Here is a 22,936-nt window from a genome sequence, read left to right on the forward strand (position 1 = left end):
GAGCTTGCCTATGCAGTTGTGAACTCATCAACAAAGCCAATACAGAAATCTGAGCTGGCGTCTTCTCCAAATGCTTCACAATTGAATAATCTTTCGGCTGCATTTTCCTCCAGAACTCATCGGCCTTGGCTTCACTGATCGGCCTTTTTGTTTGTCCTTCTTCTGCCCTCCTTGAGCTAACTCTTCCGGTGTGTAGCACCTACCGGATCTGGTCATACCCTGGGTAACAGCCGTTTCAATCACAAACTTTGGTTGGGTAAGGGTTTCACGTGGCACCAAGGCACCAGCCTTCTCGGGTGTCAGAATCACAAACTCTTCTTTTCTCTGATACTCAACGAAGCTACAGCCCTTTCCAGTTCATCAAGAGCAATCGGAACTATTGCCTTTGTCATGCACCAATCATCATCTGTCTCTATCAAATTGATAGTGGCGCCTCCATGATTTGGCAAAGGATTACTATTGACATTGGGCGCGACTGTTTGAAGAGAGACCACATTCTGGTCAATTAGGTCTTGGATCTTATGCTTCAGGTTGATACAGTCCTCGGTATCATGTCCAACACTGTTGGAGTGATACGCACACCTCTGATCAGGTATGTAAACTTTGAGCTAGTGTCAATCGGCTTGGGACCCACTGGATGAATATATCCTGCCGCGGTTAATCGCTCGAACAACTTTGTTCGGCTTCAATAAGCAGAGTGAAAGTTCTAGCAGGCTTCTTCTCAAATCTGGGACGGGAGGGATCGTAATTGCCCTGTTGAGGGGGAGGCATTTGGCGATAATTTGGAGCATTCGGACTGGGGGCTTGATATCTGGGATATGAGTTGGTTTGGTAGTTTTGTTGTGGAGCTTGGTAGTTCAAGGGGGTATTTTGGTAAAGTGGATCTGGGGTGTGGTACATTGGGGGAGGCGTTTGGTAGTTTGTCTGAACATTGGCACAGTTTGGGGCGGCATTTCGGTAGTGATGATATGGGGTTTGGTAAACTAGAGGGGGTGTTTGGTAAATAGTAGGGGGAGTTTGGTAAGTAGGAGATGGAGTATTTTGATAACTGGGAGGAGGGGTATCTTGGTAACTGGGGGGATGGGTATTCTGGTGATCAGCATGTGCATAACAAGTTGGGTATGAACTCTGTGAAGGTCGAGAACGACCTTGGTATGATAAGGATTTCCTTGGGGTCTTCTTCCCCTCGTAAGAGATAGAGGACACATCCTCTCTTTTCTTCTTCAACAAGCCCGAAGATCCGGGCGAGGCAGCAACACGGGCAATCTTCCCGGTTCTCAATCCATCTTCGATAGTCTCACCTACCTTGACTATCTCAGCAAATTTTGCTCCAACGAGCAACATGATTCTGTCATAATATTCAGGCTCTTGCACCCACACAAACACCTCAACAATTTCCTTTTCTGACATAGGAGGTCTAACTCTAGCTGCCTCCTTTCGCCACCTTTTATGCGAATTCTCTGTAACTTTCGGTCGACTTCTGCTTCATCTTCTCCAAAGAGTAACGATCAGGAACGATCTCCACATTGTAGGCGAATCGTTCGATGAAATCCTTAGCCAAAGCATTCCAGCTGGACCACTGTCTCGTTTCATGAGACGTAAACCATTCTAGAGCCTCTCCGCTCAAACTTCGGCTAAAATGCCGCATTAACAAAGCCTCGTCTCTCCTAACTCCCACGAGTTGGTCACAGTAGGCCCTCAGCTGTGCTAAGGGGTTCCCCGTTCCTCCGAAGATGTCAAATTTTGGCACCTTGAACCCTTCCGGGAGGTCCAAATTTGGATGAATGCACGGGTCTTCGTAACTCAACCCGGCGACCTCAGGAATGCAGTTCAGCTCCTTCATTGTTTTTCTAACTTCCTCCTTCATATCTATCCTGGCGGTCTCTTCTTTTGACCTCCACTCTCTTTCCCTCTCCTCATAGTGGTCGAGCTCCGAACCATAGACGTCATGCTCGTTGGGGACGGTATTTGGAAGGTGGCTTTTTGGGGTAGTGGTGGAACAATTGAGGGACTTTGGGCATTTTGAGTGGCTTGGTAATTTTGGGGGAAAGTCTGGGGGTTAGTATGTTGATTTTGGTAATAGAGGGAAATGTGCGGGCGGTTAACATTTTGGCTTTGAGGGGGTAGGGAGTGGTGCTTGAGGGGTTGGTATTCTGAGGAGGGGGTGGTGTTTGATAAGAGGCTGAGGCATAATAGGGGTTTTGGGTGGTAAGGTCAATGATGGAGGGATTACGAGCAGGACTTGAAGGCGGGTTCTGAGCTTGTTCTCGTTAAGAGGGGGAATTTCAGCTGGAGGTCTTCCGTCTGGTTGAGTATTGACAGCAAATATCGGAAGAGACAAATCTTGTTTTCTCTGCATCTCGACCCTCATCTCAGCAATTTGTTGCATCAACTGTAGGAACTGTTCATTCTAATCAGCAAGGGCTGGCTGAGCCACCACGACATCACTAAGGTCGATTTCTTCATTGTTATCGCCCATCGCTGCTTTTCTCTTTTGTGAACTTTGACTAGGGAAGGAATCTGTAGGACATTTAGATCTAGTGAAATAAGGATGATCGGCTAGTGTATCAACACAGATCAGTTCTAACCACCTGTAGAGAAAAACAACTCAAAGGCAAATCTGTCAGTATCGATTCTAGATGAATAATACAAGATATCACATAGAAGACATATAAACACATAAGAGTTGCTTTGTTTGAGGACACGTTAACCCATGAATAATAGGGATTGATTTTTGAACAAGCAGGAGTTTGCTCATTTTATTTTGAGGCTGGTGACTCAAAAAGGTTAAATTGCGTTGAGCTAAGGTCTTTTTGCTGCATCTTCTGGCATCTGTTGATCTGAACTTAATGGTTCCTTGTAGGATGAAAGAGGGGGAAAAGGAAATTTGAAAAAGATAGGGGCTGGGCCTTGAAAGACTGCCTACGTATCTCCGAAGGAGAATTCAGGCCCTACGTAGTTCGAACACAAAGGAAATTTTCATTTTCATTCATTCATTTCTGGTGATTACAAGGAAAGTGAAAAACCGATAATAAAACTCTTAGAAGATAGATGTGCTTTCATCCAAGCCATTTTTCTTTCGATTGTTGCATTAATCATAGAGGGGTAAACCCGTATGCTTCGAGGGGGATTTTTCATTCCCTTCTTTCCGCCGTCCCTGTAGAGGAGGCCTATAGACAATTTCCTCCCCAATATCTTCTTCAGTACCTCCAATGTGAGTGTCTTCGGGACCGTTGGTGGTGGCATCTTGGCTGAAGAAAGAGTACTTTCCACGTGGCTTCCGAAGCGTCATGGTTGTATCTTTGAAGGCATCGCGTTTCTTACGCACAACAATTATCTCTTCATTTATAATAGCTTTTTTTGTCATCTTAGCTGCCAACTCCCCGTCTAGTGCCGCATTTATTGCTCGTGCGACCGCGGTGGCAAACTCCACTTCTATTCTCCTTTCTCTGGTTTCTTTGATCTCTCGCCTAGCCGCTGCAATTCCATCCTCAAATCCTCCTCGGTTAGCTCTATGTCGATGCCCTTGCCTTTTTCCATCTTAGCGGCAATTTCACCTTTCCTGAGATGATAGAGTAGTATTTTAGGATTTAGGTGGTAGGATTTTATTTCTGGCTGAGAAACTTAAGACTCATGGAATTTTGGTCGGACATTTGGTAGTGACTTGTATTTGGTATTGGGAAATTTTTCAGAAATTTTTTGAAAAGGAGTGGGCTAAAAATGTCCTTATCCAAAGCAACGTATCACATAAACAGTTTAAAGCACACAAGTAAACAGACAAGTATTGCGTCCTAAACATGCATGTGACCCTTTTGTGCCAAGGGTGGGCCTAGCGAATTGAAGGATGTATTGCGCCATTTTAAACAAATTGTTGCACCCCTCAAAAGAAGATTCATAAATAATTAGAGAATTCATTACAAGTTCAACAAAAGGGGTACATCTTTTAGGGAAGGGATAAACTACAAATACAATAAAGTCAATCCCTCGCAGGGGAATAAGATAGCTAAAAGGCTGAAGGTTCTGCTCCTCCTCTTGCTTTTTCCACTTCTTCGCGAATAAGGAACTTGCTAGTCATCACATGCGGCTCGGCGAACACAACTTTGGAAGACATCGATACGCCCTGGAGAGTGTTAAGCTGATCATCCAAATTCGAGTCCAAACGTACCAGGCAGGCTCTTGCGTTAGCTAACTTCTGTGTGGCAAAGGCTAAGGCCCTTTGGCTTTCATATTCTCGATGATGGAACTCTTGTTCCCTACGCAGGTATTCTTGCTCCCTATATTGAAACTCTTGCTCCCTTCGGTCTCATTCCTGATGAAATTGGTAGGCTTGGATTTGGAGCCTTACCTAGACATCTTCAATCTGTCGGCCCGTACGTGGCGTCGGGTCGAGTGTACCACGCAGATCATCCTGCAACCATTTTTTGTACTCGTCAACATACCCAGCGTCATATCTGTCCTCAGCCATGCTTTCCTTTAGATTGACCCGCCCAGCCCATTCATCGAGAATTTCCTTGGCATGAGGTATCTTGTCACACCCGTTGTAGTCAAAGACGTAGCGGCTAGTGTCTCCTTTGAAAGGTAGAATCTGTCTTCTGCCGAATTGCCGCATTACCCTGCTAGGGTTGTAAGGTCGTACACCTCTAATGCCAGGAAGGATTAAGAAAGGACACTTAGCACCCTGAACAGCTATTTTTTCTGACATGAAATCTTGAAACATCCACTGTACATCTCCATCCTTTATGTCGTGGAAGACTTTAGCCCATGCTTTCCTCGTGCTGTGGATCTCGAATCTATTGATACTCAAGTGTAACTCGTAATGGTCGAAGTGACTTTCTTTTCGTGGTTCGGCTAATTTCTGTTTCTGGGTCTCGCATGTCTTCACTAGATGTTTAGACATCCACCATTGCAGCCACAATGGTCGGGGCCAGGTTGAAGTATTTCTTGACTTGTCCCTTTTTGCCAACGCCTTCAAAGATAGCGTGAGTTACCATGACAATTCGAGTATCAATTTCATTCCCTCCGTCCTGGGGGAATACCATTGTCCCTAAGAGGCATACGGCAAATGCTAAGGTTTGGGTTTGACTCCAACTACTGCGATTAAGAAACTCATTTGGAAAATTCTTGTAATAGTTTTCGTGTCCCCATCGTTCATAGAACTTCATAAGCGGAATACTCGAGGTGTCTAGCCAGTCTGCATTTACCAGTAATAACATGTTCTTCAGTTCTTTGCTGGTCGGCTTATCCGGTAGCAAAATGTTATGATCTGGATGATTTTTCCTTTTCTGGCACATTCCTACGCTGTTTAAGCAATCTCTGATTTCTTCAACTGTTCGTGTCATTTCAACATCTCCGAAGCGAAACGCCATTCTCTCATCATCCCAAAATTGAGTGACCACCTCGATGAACTCAGGCCATACTTCGAGATTCATTATCGACGGGAGGTGACCCAAGTGAATGGAAAGTTCTCTTTTCTGATACGCATTGAGATTGTACCACCATACACGGAGAAGGTTCGGCGTCTCGGTGACCATTTTGATACTCAAGTGTTGCTTGGCCATCTAGAAAAACATACAAAGAATCAAATACCCCCCAAACCCAAGACACAACAATTTGTCAAATAGCGCATACATCCTTCAAACACGTAAGTATGAACGTCCGTTCGGGCCGTGGGCTCTTTGGACTCAAGGTGGTCTTTCTAATGGGCCCAACGCACCTTGGGTATTGGGTCATCTTAGGTCAATGCGCTAAATTTTGGGATTGAGTTTGGCTCTACGCTAGTCTTGACTAAGTGTGAGCTTTGTTTATTGTGGATAGGTGACCCAAGCGGACAACTTGGGCTGGGACAGTTAACGACCGTTGACTATCCAGTAGCCAACTACATTCGTCAGGGTGCCCCGAGAACAATTTGGTTAACGAACGACTGCGGCCCGCATAATAGTCCTTTAAATGAAAATTAAAATAATTGTCGTTTGACGAAGTATGTCATGCCATGAATGCAACAGTTCAATATATACGATAAATAAAACAGGTAGACAGTTAAATCAGAAAGCCAAATAAATTAATCTTAAGGTTAGAACCATTCAAATCCCCAGCAGAGTCGTCATTCTGTTTTATTTAGAAAATATATTTTAGACTAGTTTAAGAGTCGCCACTTAATTTTTAAGAAAAATCAAGAAAACTGATTTTCAATAGATTAAAACAGGGAATCAATTGAAAATACTTAAGGGGGGTTCGGGGGTTCATATTAGTGTTCTAGGAAGGGTTTTAAAGCACCTAGAACACCCGCTAATGCGGTTATCCGACGATTAATTATTTGGCTAAAATAATTTAACTTAACTTTTAATTGCAAAATTGAACTATTAGAACTATTTTAAGGGGGGGAAAAGGGGAAATGTTTAAATATTATCTAAGTAAGCTATCTTGCAAAATCATTCTTTTAAGTCTTGTTAAGCGATGACTGATTTAGTTAAATTATTAAATCAAAATGAGTGTCTCTCGGGGATTTGAATTTTTCAACCTTAAGGTTAACGACAAGTACTAGTAGGTAAAATGAACACAGTAAAGTAAAGAGGGAAAGAGAGTTGGACCCAAATCTGGTTTCTGTCCGCCTGGACCCGTATTTGGGCCTATTTCGTTTTAGGCCAAAGGCCCATTTGAGTGGCACCTGTCCAAAATTAAAAGAGATAATTTCCTTTGGGCCAAAGGCCCATCCTTCACCTGTCCTAAACTTCTAACAGAATATAATTAAAAGACAAGGGCTTAGGCCCAAAATAACAAAATACAACTTCTTTGAAAATAAAGGTGAGCTTTTTGGCCCAATCCCTTCAATTTCTCGATTTGTTGCTTCTTCCAACTTCGAGACCTGTTCGTCGACTTTTATAGCTCGAAAATGGGGGTGACTCGATAGGAAACCAACTTGAATATGTAGGAGTGGAATCCGAAATGAACTCGGGTGGATGTCACATGCATCAAAAATAAAAGCAAAGGAAAAGGAGTTAGATGAGCTATTATTCATAATCAAACTAACACACAAGATCTATGCAATACAACCTTGATTGAATCAAAACAAACTTGTCCACGTACCCAAAGGTAAAGAAAATTGATGAGAGCTAAGATAATTAAATAATCACAAACTTACACTACATTTGTTTTTCTTTTGAGAAGTTATCACGCATGACACTAATAAAATCATTCTACCTAGCCCGGTTTCCACACAGTGGCAACAACTTAAAATTCCATCTTAACAAATAAGGGTATTCAAATATTATATAAGTATCAACAACTACTCCATGCTTATCCAAATATTGAGATCTTGGGGGTTCCACTTACAATATCCAAAGCATGAGATGAGACACCAAGAATGTAATAAAAGGGCAGAATCACGTGCATAATATTAAAAATAAAATAAAATGTAGGAAGTACATTGCAACTTACTATACTAATTTGAAATAAGGGAAAAAAGGTCCCACAAAAACTACTATATTTTAAATAATAATAATAATAATGATAATAATAATAATAATAACTCCAACAGCAGGACCCACACATGAAAAATCTTGCACAAACTTAAAGCATGGAAGTATGAATTTAATTATTTTTACTCAGAGGAAAGGGGTGACTATATACATGTCGAGCAATTTTGCGAATGTCATAAAAACAGTAAGGACCAAAGTTTGAACAAAATCGACGTTAACATTTAAACAACACATCCACCAACAAACTTTTATAATTAAGCAACAAGTCGACAGTAAGTAAGAAAAATTCTACCAATGATAATCAATAGGCAGCCAATAATATGAGAACGAGCTTTCCGAAGGTAGAATCGATATCACTAAACTCCAATTAGAATAGATGCTAGGAAAAAAAAGGAGAGTGGGTCTCGAGAGCTTAGGTTAAGATGAACGACTACCAATCTGGCACAACACAAGGTGACACATATAACGAACCTTTCTTTCTAATCAACAACAAATTCCAAATAATAAGGAAAGATGCATATTATACTTTACCATGCTTAAGAATAGTAAAAAAAGACCATGTGATACTAAGATGAAGTTAAAAGCTTATTCCTATGCAAATCATCTAAAAAAAATGTTAACACATCAAGACGAGAAACAGAGACGAACTTCCACATTTTTACAAGTTTAAGTAAGGGAATGAAGTAAGAACAGTTGTGCTCCAGCACTCAGAAACAGATCAAGAGAGTACCATGATAGATGAGCTACACAAAACTAAAATCGATACTCTAAGAATCAGACGGTAATCTCCAAACAAGCGAACAGAAAACATGACAAAAACAGACAAAATCGACAGAAAATAAGTCTTAACAATGATCACTAAATGAACTTAAAAAACAAGGAGAAAACAGAGGGTGAAAACAAATATAAAACCATTGAATCAAAGTTTAAACAAACAAACCATTTAGATAGCTCATTGGGAAAAACACGACACAAGGAAATTCGGACTGAAGGAGCTGAAAATAGAGACCCAAAAGATAGAGGAAAATAAGCTACCACATTCGACACATGGTAAATAACACAACAAACAATCTCCACATTAACTAACTCAAAATTCCGATCCCCTTCTTGCAAGGAAAATGATTTCAACGACAGCAAAATAAGAAACCTATCCATTCTTTACTACCAATTACAGTGACACAATAATGCGAGAGCAAGACATATTGGAAATAGAAAAAAAGGCGAAGAGAAGGCTATAGATAAAATGTTACCTTTCTCCGGGCAGCGAACTGAGCAAAACGAGCTGGCCACGAAGATGATTTCCCCACTAAAACGAGATTACGAGGACCCTTATGAACGAGCAAGGAAACTACGCCGTAACCGCACTAATCTCTCTTCTATTTCGAATGTGTTTGGTTTGTATTTTTTCTGTTTTTTAACTCAAACTACTCTATGTATTTTTGCTCCAAAAATTTTGAAAAAAGAAGAACTCCTCCCCTTTACCAATGAAGAACAAAGGGACTTTATAGGGAAAACAATAGGGTTCGGATTTTTGGGGGAATTCCCAGTCCAATTTTTCAAGAATAGAGCCTTTTTTGAAATTCAAACTCCTAATTCCTTTCGCCAAATCGGCCAAACACCCCTTTCTTTGAGGTTTTGACTCATTCCGAAAGGGGAAAGGGGGACAGCCGCGTGCCTGCTCCGACATTAATGTGGATAGGGACGTGAGCAAGAAAGACAAAAAAAAATTTGCAACATAGTACCAGTACGCGCCTCGCTCACGCTATGAAGATTTCCATGAGTTTGCAGCGTTCACGCCGTGAGGAATCGATTGGAATCGATGTCGGAATTATTGACGGAACGGGCACTGTTTTCTTTGTCTTCACGCCGCTTGGGTTTGCTGTTTAAGAACGTGAAATTGGAAGGAAAAGGGAGGTGGGGTCGGTTTGGTGGAATTGTTGTTGGATTGTTGTTGTATATTGTTGTTGGATATGGTATGGGCCTGGGTATGTGTGGAATGGGCTGCTGAGAAATCAGAATTGGGCCAAGAAATGTTGAAAATTGGGCTGCTGGAGGGTGGTCTTGGCTGCTGGAAATTGCTGAATAAATGGCCCAATTTGGTTTCTTACATTGAGTTTATGGTGAGGTAAGAAAATGTGTTAGATTGGAGTTTAAGAAATGCCAAATTGAGTTAAATTAACAGATTCGGCTAAATCCTAAGTGAGATGAATTAATATTAATTAATTAACGAGCTTCTTAATTTTAACGAAATAGAATAATTAATTTAATTGCAAACCAATGATTTAAAATTATAACCATAACTTGAACTAAACTAATTTTGTAAAAATATTTAAAATAACATCTTCTTTTTTTTGTGAGCCGATTTTCGAGTATCCATAAAATATACTAATTATATATAAAATTACATGAAATATATTTATCATTCAAAGTACTATAAAAATCGACTGAAATTATTTAAAATAACCTTGAAACTATTTTGAATTATATAAAGCTAATTATTCTCTGTCGTTTGAAAAATTAAGAAGCTCAAAAATCAATTACTATCGGGGAGGATCAAAAGTGGGTGTCAACAACTGTCCCTCGTTTGACGTGGATTGATGCAAGAAATTCGAGAAAAATGAAATTGACTAATCCAATCTTTATGTGGATCGTGGGGAGGAAGATTTACAGGTTGAGGGCAGATTACAAGTCCCAAAAGCCTAAGAAATGGGATGTATACATATTGTATACAACAATACATTCATTGTACATCAAATTACAGGTCGAAAAGTGTGAAAATACGGGGCTGAGAGGAAATACATGTGTTTGGAAGCAAGAAATGCATGAAAAGGGCAGATATACACGCTAATATACACTAGGTGTATACAAAAAAGGGTTTAGTATTAACTCCAAAAAATTTCAGCAAAATAGGCCCAAGAAAGGCCAAAATTCAATTTATCCTTTACCTAACTTATTTAATTGTGTGATTATTTATTTATCTATTTTTATTATTTTTTATTTTTTAAATTGCGACTTAATTTAATTAAATTCCCCAAAAGATGAACCATATTCTTTATGTTAGTTTCTTTAAAAATAATTCATTCTTATCAACTCTTATACTTATTCAAATATTTTTTAGTCAAAACTTTCACTCATCTTTAATTAGATTAAAATAATTTCTTGGTTTATCTACCAAGTTGGTTCGAATTATTATTTCTAAAAAATGACGTAAATAAATTTTAATTAATCTAATTTTGTTTAAAAATCCTAATTGACCAAGTTGTTTCAATTAAGATCCTATTTTCTAAAAAATTTAAAAAATTATTCTTTATTAACTATTTTTATCAAAGTTAATCGAATATCGTAAAAATATTATATATTTTATGTTAAATCATTTTCCTAAATTTTTTTTTTTTTTTTTTTAAAAGAAAAGATATGTTCTTTAAGGGTCTTCTTCATTTAAATCACTTTTTTCACTCATTTCAAAATTGTTCTAAGTTAAAGTATTTTTTTAAAAAAAAAAAACTTTAAAAAATGTTAGTCAAAACCTTTTCAATTGATTAATAATAATAATAAAAAAAAGTACTTACTTAAGTCATTTTCTCAAAAAAGGTTAGTCAATTAATAAGAAATGGTTTTCATGTTTAATTTATTAAATTGGTTTAAAATGAATTAAATAAATTCTAATTAATCTAGTTTTATTAATATTCCAATCACTTGTATTTCGAGTCGAATGTATCATTTTGGATCCCTTCCTCTAAAAAACTAAATGAAATAAAATGCGTCATTTATTTAATTATTTTCTTAATCAAATATATTATAAGTTATTATGTTAAATTATTTTTTTTTCTTCTAAAAATAGTCAAATATATTTTAGTCAAGTCACAGGTCAACCGCATGTTAGCGGGCACTTCGAATGCTTAAACCCTTCTCGAAGTGTAAATTGAACCATGAACCCATTTTGGTATTTTCAAATGATTTTTTCTGTTTAAATATTTAAAAATTATAAGTTTTATTGGTTTCTTTAAAAAATTAAGTGGTGACTCTTTTCTAAGTATTTTTCTCAAATTGTTTTATACTTAGGACATTTCAAAAAGTGATTTTTCTGAATAAAGTAAAATTACGGCACAACAGGTGAAACTTCACCCAAAGTTTCTTGCCAAAAATATTTGAGAATTTATAGTCAAACGCTAGCTAAGATCGACCTAGAATAGTGATTAAAAAAATGGAAAGATATTCTAAAGACAAAAGGAATATTAACTAATTTATGCTTATACTAATGACCTTTGAAATAAAGATGAAAAAATATATGTCCAGATTTAACGTTATTTTTCACTCGGATCTTCATCGAATATAACTATCAAACAAATATAAACATGTTTTTCAAATAATAGCATATAATCACAAAATGACGTGATCTCCGAATAATTATACTCCCTTCATCTCATTTTATATGTCACCTTTTTACTTTGCATTTGCATTAAGAAATTATGTAACTTTACCCTTCTACCCTTATTTAATGTTTTCTTAAGTCAACTTTATTAATAAATGACAAGATTAATTAATTATTCTATCAAGGGTATAATAGGCAAAATATGGTAATTTATGCATAAATTTTATAAAATGACAAGTATTGTGGTCCAGCTATTTATAGAAAGGGATGACATATAAAATGGAACGGAAGGAGTAATTATTTATTCGGGGTTGGGAATAGAATGGACGCGACTACAATTTTGTTGAAAAAATAATACTAATATTTACAATTTATTGGAAAGAAAAAAGAAGAAAAAAATATCGAAGTTCATCCATTAATAACATCTTGACTTTTCTCTTTTTTTGAGTTCTATAAATTGTCTTCTTTCTTAAGTTTTAATGAAACCCCGCATCGTTTTCAATATAACCTGAAAAATTTAACTATCAGAAAAACCTTTTTTTTAACTCTACTTCGACATGATCGATGCCATCTGCAATTGTCACCGTACCACTGGCTACAAGCTCCGCAGCTCCATAGTTGTGGAGGTTGCAGTCGATAGTGTGACGGTTGTTGCCGAAGACACCAATCATGTCAAATTGAAGTGAATTTTTTTAGTAATAAGCCAAAATTTTCAGATTGTAATGAAAAATGACGAGGATATTGTTAAAATTTAAGAGAAAATTAAATTATTGGGTTAAAGAGAATAGTCAAAATTGTCATTAATGTGTGGGCTTTGGTCCTTTTTTCTTCTTTTATTTTTTTAATTAATTGTGAATATTACCATAAAACAAACAAATACACGCACACTAAAGAAACAGACCACCTCCCAGAAAGGGAGCCAATCCAAAATGCCTCCAAAAAGAGAAATAACTTATTACGACTTTCTATTGTCAGTAATCCTATTGAATTATAAAATTGTTGAATCAAATAAAGACATTTATTATTCCCTCCGTCTCATATTAGAAGGGCATTTTACTAAAAATATTTATTTTATATTACTTGATCACTTACTAAATTAGGATAAAATGAATGTTTTCCCATTCTACCCTACAATTAATATGACCTTTGGATGTTTAAATAAATTTTGAAGATCCAATTTTTTTTCGAAGGCCAATTAATAGGAACAAGGAACAAAATAGTAAAATCAGTCAATCTATTAATAATTTCATTAAAAAAAAAGTCAAAAACGAAAAGCGCCATCTAAAATGATCTCATAATTGTAGATCTATCGATGAAAATTTGCAACCATAGACATTTAAAATGGTGAACAAGAACCCCCTTTTATAAGGTATATTTTGGACATAACAACTTCAAGAAATTTAGTAAATTAAAATAATCGTTGGTTTGGACTGTAATTTTGCTAGAAAAAATGGCAATATTTACAATTTACTGGGGAAAAAGAAGAAGAAAAAAGACCAAAGCCATACATTAATAACAATCTTGACCATTCTCCCATTTTTAGATCTATAAATTGAATTTTCTCTTTTAAGTTTTAATGAAACCTTGTTATTTTCATTATAATCTAGAAATTCTGATTTATTATAAAACCCCTTTTAACTTCATTTCGATATGATCAATGTCATATGTAATTATCGTCGCACCACCGTCTTCTGCATTGGTTGATGGTAGAGTTGTGGAGGATGTAGCTAGTGGTGTTGCTACATGTAGATGGTATCGATCGTGTCAAATTGAAATAAAGTGAAAAAAGAATTTTATTATTAGGCAATTTTTTCATGTAGTAATAAAAAAGAGCGAGGGTTAAGACATAAGAGAGAAGATTTAATTTATATGATTTAAAAAAGATAATTGTCAAAATGATTATTAATGTATGAGCTTTGAACTTTTTTCTTCTTTTTTTTCCAATAAATTAAAAATATTACCATTGAACAAACAAATACACGTAATCAGATACTACTTTCTAGAAAGGAAGCCCAATCCCAAAGACCTCCAAAATAGAAAGAATGTATTACAAGTTTCTATTGCCCGTAATCCTATTTAATTATAAAATTGTTGAATCAAATAAAAATATTTAATAGGTTTTTTGAGTTCTTCATATGTTCAATCCTTTCTTTAATCTCCTTTTGTATTTGTATACTTGCATCTTTCTTGTCTACATTTTTGGCTTGAAATTATTTTAATTTGTTTGCTTTTTATGTGTATAAATCATGGTACTCCAAATAGCAATTGTAAATTCTTTCTTTACTTGCTTCAAGTGTCTTTCATTGATCAAGAATAAGTACCAGTAATCAACATCACATTTTTATAACCTAAACCTTGCTAAATTTTTAATATTCTTTTTGTATTTGTTACATTATGTGAACGAGCAGTAATATGGAACAATGTTAAGTATTAAAGTTCGATCTTTATCAATTATGATAGTAAAATTTTTTTGATATAATGTTTATAGTCACTATTTATGCATTATGACTACAAAATTTTATCTCATGACTTGAATTATCGAAGCTATTATCAATTAGCTGCTGCAATTAATGATAGTTATTTTATAGTAGTGTTCTTTTTTTAAAATGACAAATACTTCAACAGTATAAAAATTATGAAATGAAAGTATTTTGTCATCAAATAGAAAATTTAGAAACAAAACGTGTCAACTAAAATGATCTCATGCTTATAGATCTATTAATGAAAGTTTGCAACCATGGACATTTAAAGAGGTGAAGAAGGACGTCTTTAATAATGTATGTTTTGGGCATAACAACTTCTTCAAAAAGTTAAGTGAATTCAAAATTTAAAATTTCGGACCAGTGAAAATATTGATTGCACCAAAAAAAATGATAGAGATTAATGGTGAAAAGAAATAAAGAAGGGAGATGGGGTTACCTTTTAAGACTAAAAGAGAGATGGAGGATGTTTTTGAAAATATTAGTAGTGAAAATCTCACGGACAAAGCTTGAATTTTATGATTTTTACGAGTTTTTCTTTTTCTATTTGAGGCTACAGTAGAGGAGATGACCTTTTGCCGCTCTATCAAAACCGCGTTGGTAACTATTTCATCCACTGGAGCAAATATCTGCAAAAAGACACTATAGAAAAAGCCTTAAATTGAGGAGATTTTATTGTGGAGGGTAATATAACCCCTCCTAATTACGTCATATTGTGGAGGGTTGAGTAACCCCTCCAATTTCTATGCAATTTGTGGAGGTCATCACCCGAATTTATATCGCATTGTAGATGTAAAGTTATGAGTTAATATAATTTTCGTCTGCTTAGTGTCAATTTCATTGAAAATTTGGAATAAATTGGTTAAAATATTTGCTTTGTAAGTTTCTCTGTTTAGTATTGATGGTAGAAAATGTTGAATTTTTGTTTAGAATTTGATTTCGATGGGTTCGATTACAATATTTGCTTTGTAGGTTTCTCTGTTTAGTATTGATGGTAGTAAATGTTGAATTCTTGTTTAGAATTTGATTTCGATGGGTTCGATTATGCAACGTTTGATGAGGTCTATACACAAGTTGCACTACTTTCTGACAATCAGGTATTATAGCTGCCTAAATTTAGTTCCTTTTGATAAAATTTAACTAATACAAGCATTGTCAAGGTGATTCTGCTCTGTTTTTTTTATGTGAAGTATGTTGGATCACAAATCAAATCTGGAAAAATAGCATCGCATACAGTTTGGAGAACAAAATATTACACCGAGGAGATCAGGTAGTACTTAGCAATATTTCTTTCAGTTTGAGTTCTTATACCTTTCCATATTTGCACAATCTCATCTTTCTATTATTTTAGTGTTTATTTTTTGTCATTTGTATTGTAGTTTTTGTACTGTGCCTGAGTTTGGGACGCATGAGCCTGAGTTTGGTTCTTTTTCGCGTTATGGTGACCCCTATTCATCATCTTTGTTTCCATCTCAGCGTTTTGAGGGGTATGGATCTTCTACGATCAAGTCAATACAGGAAAGAACGGGTGCCACGCTGAGAGTATTATTTGTGGATGAGATTTATGTCTTATAGCTGTCTCTTAATGTAAGATACCTTCAAATGTTATTGCTACTACAGTGACTGCACATGCTCCTTTGGAATGTTCATTTCCCAGGCAACTAGTTTCATCTTAGTTATTAACTTAAAATTGATTTCAATAAAACATGAGTCCTGTGGGATCTCATTTTAAAATAAAAAAATGTAGAGATAATTTTCCCCCAATTTCTTGTTTAAAGAAAAACCTTTTTCCCCAAATTATAACAGATGACCATGCTATTGGAATAACGTCTGTATATCTATATATGATGTTTGGATTACACTGCATATGTTGTTGTTATAACAGATGACCATGCACTATGATTGTGAAAGTTTTTGGTCGATCATAGTATGATACCTATATTTGAAAAGATGGTAAGTTTGATACTTTTGACTGAAGCCTGATTGTCTAAATGTGCTTTTACTAAGTACATGTTCTACTGCCAGTACAATGCAAATATCTCTCAAGATCGGCTAGCGGAGTCTTGGGCTGATAAACCACAGTCCTCAAAGTTTCAGCCTTCTGGTTTGAGGAATGTGGTTTCAGGCTGAAACTTTGAGGACTGTGGTTTCAGGCTGAAACTTTGAGGACAGTGGTTTATCAGCCCAGGACTCCGCTAGTCAATCTTGAGAGATATTTGCATTGTACTGGCAGTAGAACATGTACTTAGTAAAAACATATTTAGACAATTAAGCTTCGGTCAAAAGTATCAAACTTACGATGTTTTCAAATATAGGTATCATACTATGATCGACCAAACACTTTCACAATCGTAATGCATGGTCATCTATTATAACAACAATATATGCAGTGTAATCCAAACATCATAGAGATACAGACGTTGTTTCAATAGCATGGTCATCTGTTATAATTTGGGGAAAAGGGTTTCTCTTTAAACAAGAAATTTGGGGGAAATTATCTCTACATTTTTTTATTTTAAAATGAGATCCCATATACCTTATGTTTTGTTGAAATTTTAAGTTAATAACTAAGATGAAACTAGTTGCCTGGGAAATGAACATTCCAAAGGAGCATGTCCAGTCACCCACAAATAATACTCTCAGCGTGGCATCCGATCTTTCCTGTATTGACTTGATCGTAGAAGATCCATACCCCTCAAAACGTTGAGATGGAAACGAAGATGATGAATAGGGGTCACCATAACGCGAAAAAGAACCAAACTCAGGCTCATGTGTCCCATACAAAATAGAAATGCCGAGCATTTGTACTATCTCAAGAGGCCACGTTATGGGCTTGCAGTTTTAAATGAGTCCCTAGTGTTGATCTGTTACCCTGATTCAATGTGTTCGATTGATCCCATCGATGAAAATTTGCAACAATAGACATTTAAAAAGATGAACAAGAACCCCTTTTATAAGGTATATTTTGGACATAACAACTTCTTCTAGAAATTTAGTAAATTAAAATATTCGTTGTATTGGACTGTAATTTTGCTAGAAAAAATGACAATATTTACAATTTACATTAATAACAATCTTGACCATTCTCCCATTTTTAGATCTATAAATTGAATTTTCTCTTTTAAGTTTTAATGAAACCTTGTTATTTTCATTACAATCTAGAAATTTTGACTTATTATAAAACCCTTTTTCACTTCACTTCGACATGATCAATGTCATCTGCAATTATCGTCGCACCATCATCATTTGCATTGGTTGATGGTAGAGTTGTGGGGGATGATGTAGCTAGTGGTGTTGCGACAATTGTAGATGGTATCAGTCGTGTCAAAGTGAAATAAAGTGAAAAAAGAATTTTAAGATAAGGCAATTTTTTCATGTAGTAATAAAAAAAGGCGAGGGTTAAGACATAAGAGAGAAGATTTAATTTATATGATTTAAAAGAGATAATTGTCAAAATGATTATTAATGTATGAGCTTTGGATTTTTTTCTTCTTCTTTTTTTCAATAAGTTAAGAATATTATCATTGAACAAACAAATACACATAGTGAGATACTACTTTCCAGAAAGGAAGCCCTATCCCTATGACCTCCAAAATAGAAAGAATTTATTACAACTTCCTATTACCAGTAATCCTATTTAATTATAAAATTGTTGAATCAAATAAAAACATTTATTAGCTTTTTTGAGTTCTTCATATGTTCAATCCTTTCTTTAATCTCCTTTTGTATTTGTATACTTGCATCTTTCTTGTCTACATTTTTGGCTTGAATTTTTTTGAAGTTGTTTGCTTTTTATGTGTATAGATCATGGTACTCCAAATAGCAATTCTAAATTCTTTCTTTACTTGCTTCAAGGGCCTTTCATTGATCAAGAATAAGTACCAGTAATCAACATCACATTTTTATAACCTAAACCTTTGCTATATTTTTAATACTGTTTGTATTTGTTACATTATGTGAACGAGCAGTAATATGGAACAATGTTAAGTATTAAAGTTCAATCTTATCAATTATGAAAGTAAAAAATTGTGATATAATGTTTATAGTCACTATTTATGCATTATGACTACAAAATTTCATTTCATGACTTGAATAATCGACGCTATTATCAATTAGCTGCTGCAATTAATGATGGTTATTTTGTAGTGGTGTTCTTTTTTTAAAATGACAAATACTTCAAAAGTACAAAAATTATGAAATAAAAGTATTTTGTCATCAAAGAGAAAATTCATAAACAAAACGTGTCAACTAAAATGATCTCATGATTGTAGATCTATTAATGAAAATTTGCAACCATAGACATTTAAAGGGTTGAGCAAGGACCCCTTTTATAAGATATGTTTTGGGCATAACAACTTCTTCAAAAAGTTTAGTGAATTCAAAATTTGTAATTTCAGACCAATTAAAAGATTAATTCACCAAAGGAAAAGATAGAAATTAATGGCGAAAAGAATTAAAGAAGGGGGATAGGGTTACCTTTTCAGACTGAAAGAGAAATGGAGGATATTTTGGAGGCCATTAGTATTGAAAATCACATGGACAAAGCTTGAATCCGGTGATTTTTACGAGGTTTTCCTTTTCTATTCGAAGCTACAGTAGAGGAGATGACCTTTTGCCGCTCTATCAAAACCACGTTGATAACCATTTCATCCACTGGAGCAAATATCTGCAAAAGAGGAAAAAGAGGTCAGAAGAAATAAGGAAAAGGGGAAAAGTGCAAAAGATAGTGGAGGTCCACCTTTTGCGAGCTGAGAAAGATGAATTGTGGTATAAAGAGGAGGAAGATGTTAATGATCCTTTCGCATAAGAAGGAGGAAGGTGGAGTTAGTGAAAGCACCCAGCGGCGACATTGGAGAGGAAAAAAGAGAGCTCAATTTGAAAACCCTAGCTGCTAGGGTGATATTTAAGAAGGGATGGTCGGTTCAATTTTTGGATTGGGCCAGATATTTTTTTGTTTTCTTTTTGGGCTCGTTGGGCCAATTTTGTATGGAATTATTAAGTCAATGAAAGAGCTTCAAGCTCAGATATTTAACAAAAAATGGCCTTTTATGGCTTTGAAAATGAGGAAAAGACTATGTGGAGGTGATGAGAGTGGCACCACCGCCGTTAATCGACTGATTTGGACAAGAACTGACAGATCTCGTTTAGACTGATTTAGTTAGGGTTTTTATGTTGTATTTAGACAAGAGGATGAATGTGTGAAATAAGAGTGTTTAAGGCTGATGAAGTTCGTGTAAGTGGGCCAGATCATTTAGACTTCTCGGAGTTGGGAATAGAATGACCTTTAATTTTAATTTGCTAAAACTGATAATATTTACAATCTATTGGGAAAAAAGAAGAAGACCAAAGCCCAAACATTAATAACCATTCTCTATTTTTAGTCCTATAATTTGAATCTTTTCTCTTAAGTTTTTAACAAAGCCCTTGTTCTTTTCATTACAACCTAGAAATTTTAACCCTTTTTTCACTTCACTTTAAATTATCGGTGCCATCTACAATCGCCATCACACCATCAACTACAACCTCCGCAACTCCACCATAAACCAACATAAGCTTGATAAAGTTTCATCTGATCAAGATTTTTATCCCATATCAAAAAAAGAAAGCGAAATGACCCAACTCGAATTCAGTTCTTCGTTCAATCGTTTTTCAGCGTCAAAGCCCTACTTATCCGAGCTCATTCTATTGACTCGGTAGAATTTATTCATAGTAAAATCATATTGATCACTGGTCTACCCGGCCCCATATCATTAACAACTAGGGTATATGGAAGACCACTCCCGAATTGATTGGTACAAACATTGATATTCTATAAGATGTTATGTCTAGAGTAAAATCTCAGAGCATGACAATACAACATACAATATATATAGTAACATAGGATTCAAATTAGGGATCCAAACAATATTAGTATTGCATCCGAATTCTTTACAAGTACGTGGAGTCATATGTGTCCAATTCATCAAGAGTTGCTTATCTCAGGCTATAGAGATCTTGATTTGAGAATCATTGGGTAATTATTCAAGTTATCACCAAGCTATCATGACTTGTGGTACAAAGTATTTTAAAGGTAACTTTCAAAGATTGGCAAGAGCACAACATCATATCGTCATTTTTTTTTATATAACAACACATATTATAATCACCATATACTAAAACTATCTTCCCAATTTATTTTTTATTAAGACAAATTTATTTTCTTATAAGAACCACAAGGTTCAAATGCAATCTATCTGACAATTTTTACAAATTATTATAACTCTATCATTGTAATTATTTTTACAAAAGACCAGCATATATGGTACATCGTATTATTTACAACATTACGATGTGATTCAATTATTTTCATCATTGTATACAAAATTTAAATTGTATATATTTAAAATATACACGTACATAATTGTTGAGCTGTATTTTTTAAAAATGAATATCAGCTAATAAATATTTTATTCTCCTTGATTTGTTATGAAGCTCCTTTTTCCAAAAGAAAAAGACTTGTGGGATCGTTTGGCATATGGAAAATAAGAGATAATAATGGATAAAATGTAAATTATTTTTTCTTGTATTTGGTTAGAGGTGTTAAATCGGAGATATTATCTAATTACACAAATATTTCTAATATATTTATTTTTTCCTATATTTTGAAATAATTATATTTTATGTCACTAATTAGTAATGTCATACCTAATTTTAAGTCAGACACACCAAGATTTATATTTTTTGCTATCGGATACACTGTAAAAGGGAGAAAGGCGAGTGAGAACAAAAGGGAAGCGAGCGAGATTTGTTTATGTATCTCATATACATACAAATCACATTAGATACACACTGAATACATGTATATGTATGTATCTGGTGTGATTCGCATGTATCTGGGATATCAAATAATAGGAGAGTGGCGAGCAAGATAAGAGGGGGGTGAGGGAGAGTTGTTTATGTATCCCATATACATACAAATCCACTTTGATACAATATATCTAAAATAAATTACGCATAATTTTGTGTATCCCGAGATACGTGCATCTGAACGTATCTGAATATATCAAAATCTAGTAAGATTCGTAATATTATAAATTACTGTATATTTAAATAATTAACCTGTAAACTAGCAAAATTTTTATAAATTATCCAATTAGAATAGTCTTGAAATTATTTATTTCCTCATTTAAATATATCCCGAGATAAGTGTTTGCCGTGTTTTTACCCAATTGCCCCAAGACAAGTAATATACGGCCGATATCTTTCAATACAAACTGATGCAAAATGAAGTTTATACGTTATTACATTAGTTTTATATTTTTACCTATAAAAATATTTCATGAATTAATATTGAATGACATATTTTAATTAACGTGTATTAGTTATTGGTGGTATATTCATCATCTTCAAATTCTGAATTCGCCTCTGTCCAGCCCAACAAGAATGCGGGAAGAAAGTCCATTGAACTCATCGAAGTCATGCAAAAAAAAAAAAAAGAGATAAGAAAAATAAAGATTAGTATAAGGATGACTTACGTTTAGGAACGAAAACAAAGAAATATTCAAAATAAGCCTAAATGCAAATAGGAATTGTCCTACATACTTTTCTGGGGAAAAACTTGACAAACATTGTTTGGCCATACAACTTATCGTTATTTGGCAAATTTTCTAGCAAACAATTCAAATCTTCAAATACTAGAAAAAACTAGTATTTGAGCCAATTTCTATTATTTGAGAACTTTTAAAAATTACCAAATGTTTTATATTTATAAAAACACCATTCATAGTTTTGGACTAAATTTCAATCCTAATTCGTAGTACAAAATTTATATAGTTTTTATTCTATCTTTCTCTTTAAAGTTACTTTCAACTACAAGTAGTAATAGTTGTTTTTCCTATACAAATCAATGATATTTTTCATTTATTTTCTTCCTATTTTTTCGTATTTTTATTAATTGTGTTCACTGTCATGACTAGGGGTGTTCACGGTTTGGATAAAAACCGATTCAAACCGAAAAACCAAATCAAACCGAGAAAATAAAACCGATTTTATTTGGGTTTGGTTTGGTTTGGTTTTAGATTTTTGAAAACCGATAGTATTTGGTTTGGTTATGGTTTTATTCGAAATAACCGAACCGAACCGATGAATTATATACATATATTTTATTACTATACATACTTAATATATTATTTTTATAAACAATTTTAAAGATCTTATACATATTTTCATTAAAATTTCTTTATAATTTACTTATTGAAAGCAAAAATGCCCAAGATGAAACATTTATCTTATTGATTTCATGTATATGAGTGTCTATATCAATTCTTTGTGGGACTGAAAATGTTATTGTCTCTTCCTTCTAGGCCAATATAGTGAATTTTAAAGCTTTATTGATAGTAAATTTAGTGATTGAAAGTTTAGTAATTTAAGTCATTCTAACTATTTTTCGTTTTGAATGGATTGTTGTCACTTTTTTCACATTTTAAATGAATTGTTTCTTTTATTTTTGTGTATGATTAATAACCGAATAACCGAACCAAACCAAACCGAAACCGATAATCACCAAACCGATAAATGTATATTATATTTGGTTTGGTTTGGTTTTGATAATTTTAAAACCGATCAAGTTG

The 22,936-nt window shown here is 34.6% G+C and overlaps 1 long non-coding RNA gene across 2 annotated transcripts; it reads right to left on the bottom strand.

Annotated features, from left to right (window-relative positions):
• Nucleotides 1–14,748: 14,748 nt before the first annotated feature.
• Nucleotides 14,749–19,184, bottom strand: LOC107061602 (uncharacterized). 2 transcript variants are annotated; one of them, XR_001474099.1, is made up of 3 exons: nucleotides 19,066–19,184; nucleotides 18,804–18,993; nucleotides 14,749–14,956 (listed from the first exon to the last, which is right to left on the bottom strand). It is a non-coding gene; the product is annotated as an uncharacterized lncRNA (long non-coding RNA). The 2 variants fall into 2 exon arrangements; XR_001474098.1 differs by having other exon boundaries at nucleotides 14,749–14,969.
• Nucleotides 19,185–22,936: the final 3,752 nt, after the last annotated feature.

Source organism: Solanum tuberosum, unplaced genomic scaffold, assembly GCF_000226075.1.
Source record: "Solanum tuberosum cultivar DM 1-3 516 R44 unplaced genomic scaffold, SolTub_3.0 scf00141, whole genome shotgun sequence".
NCBI lineage: Eukaryota > Viridiplantae > Streptophyta > Magnoliopsida > Solanales > Solanaceae > Solanum > Solanum tuberosum.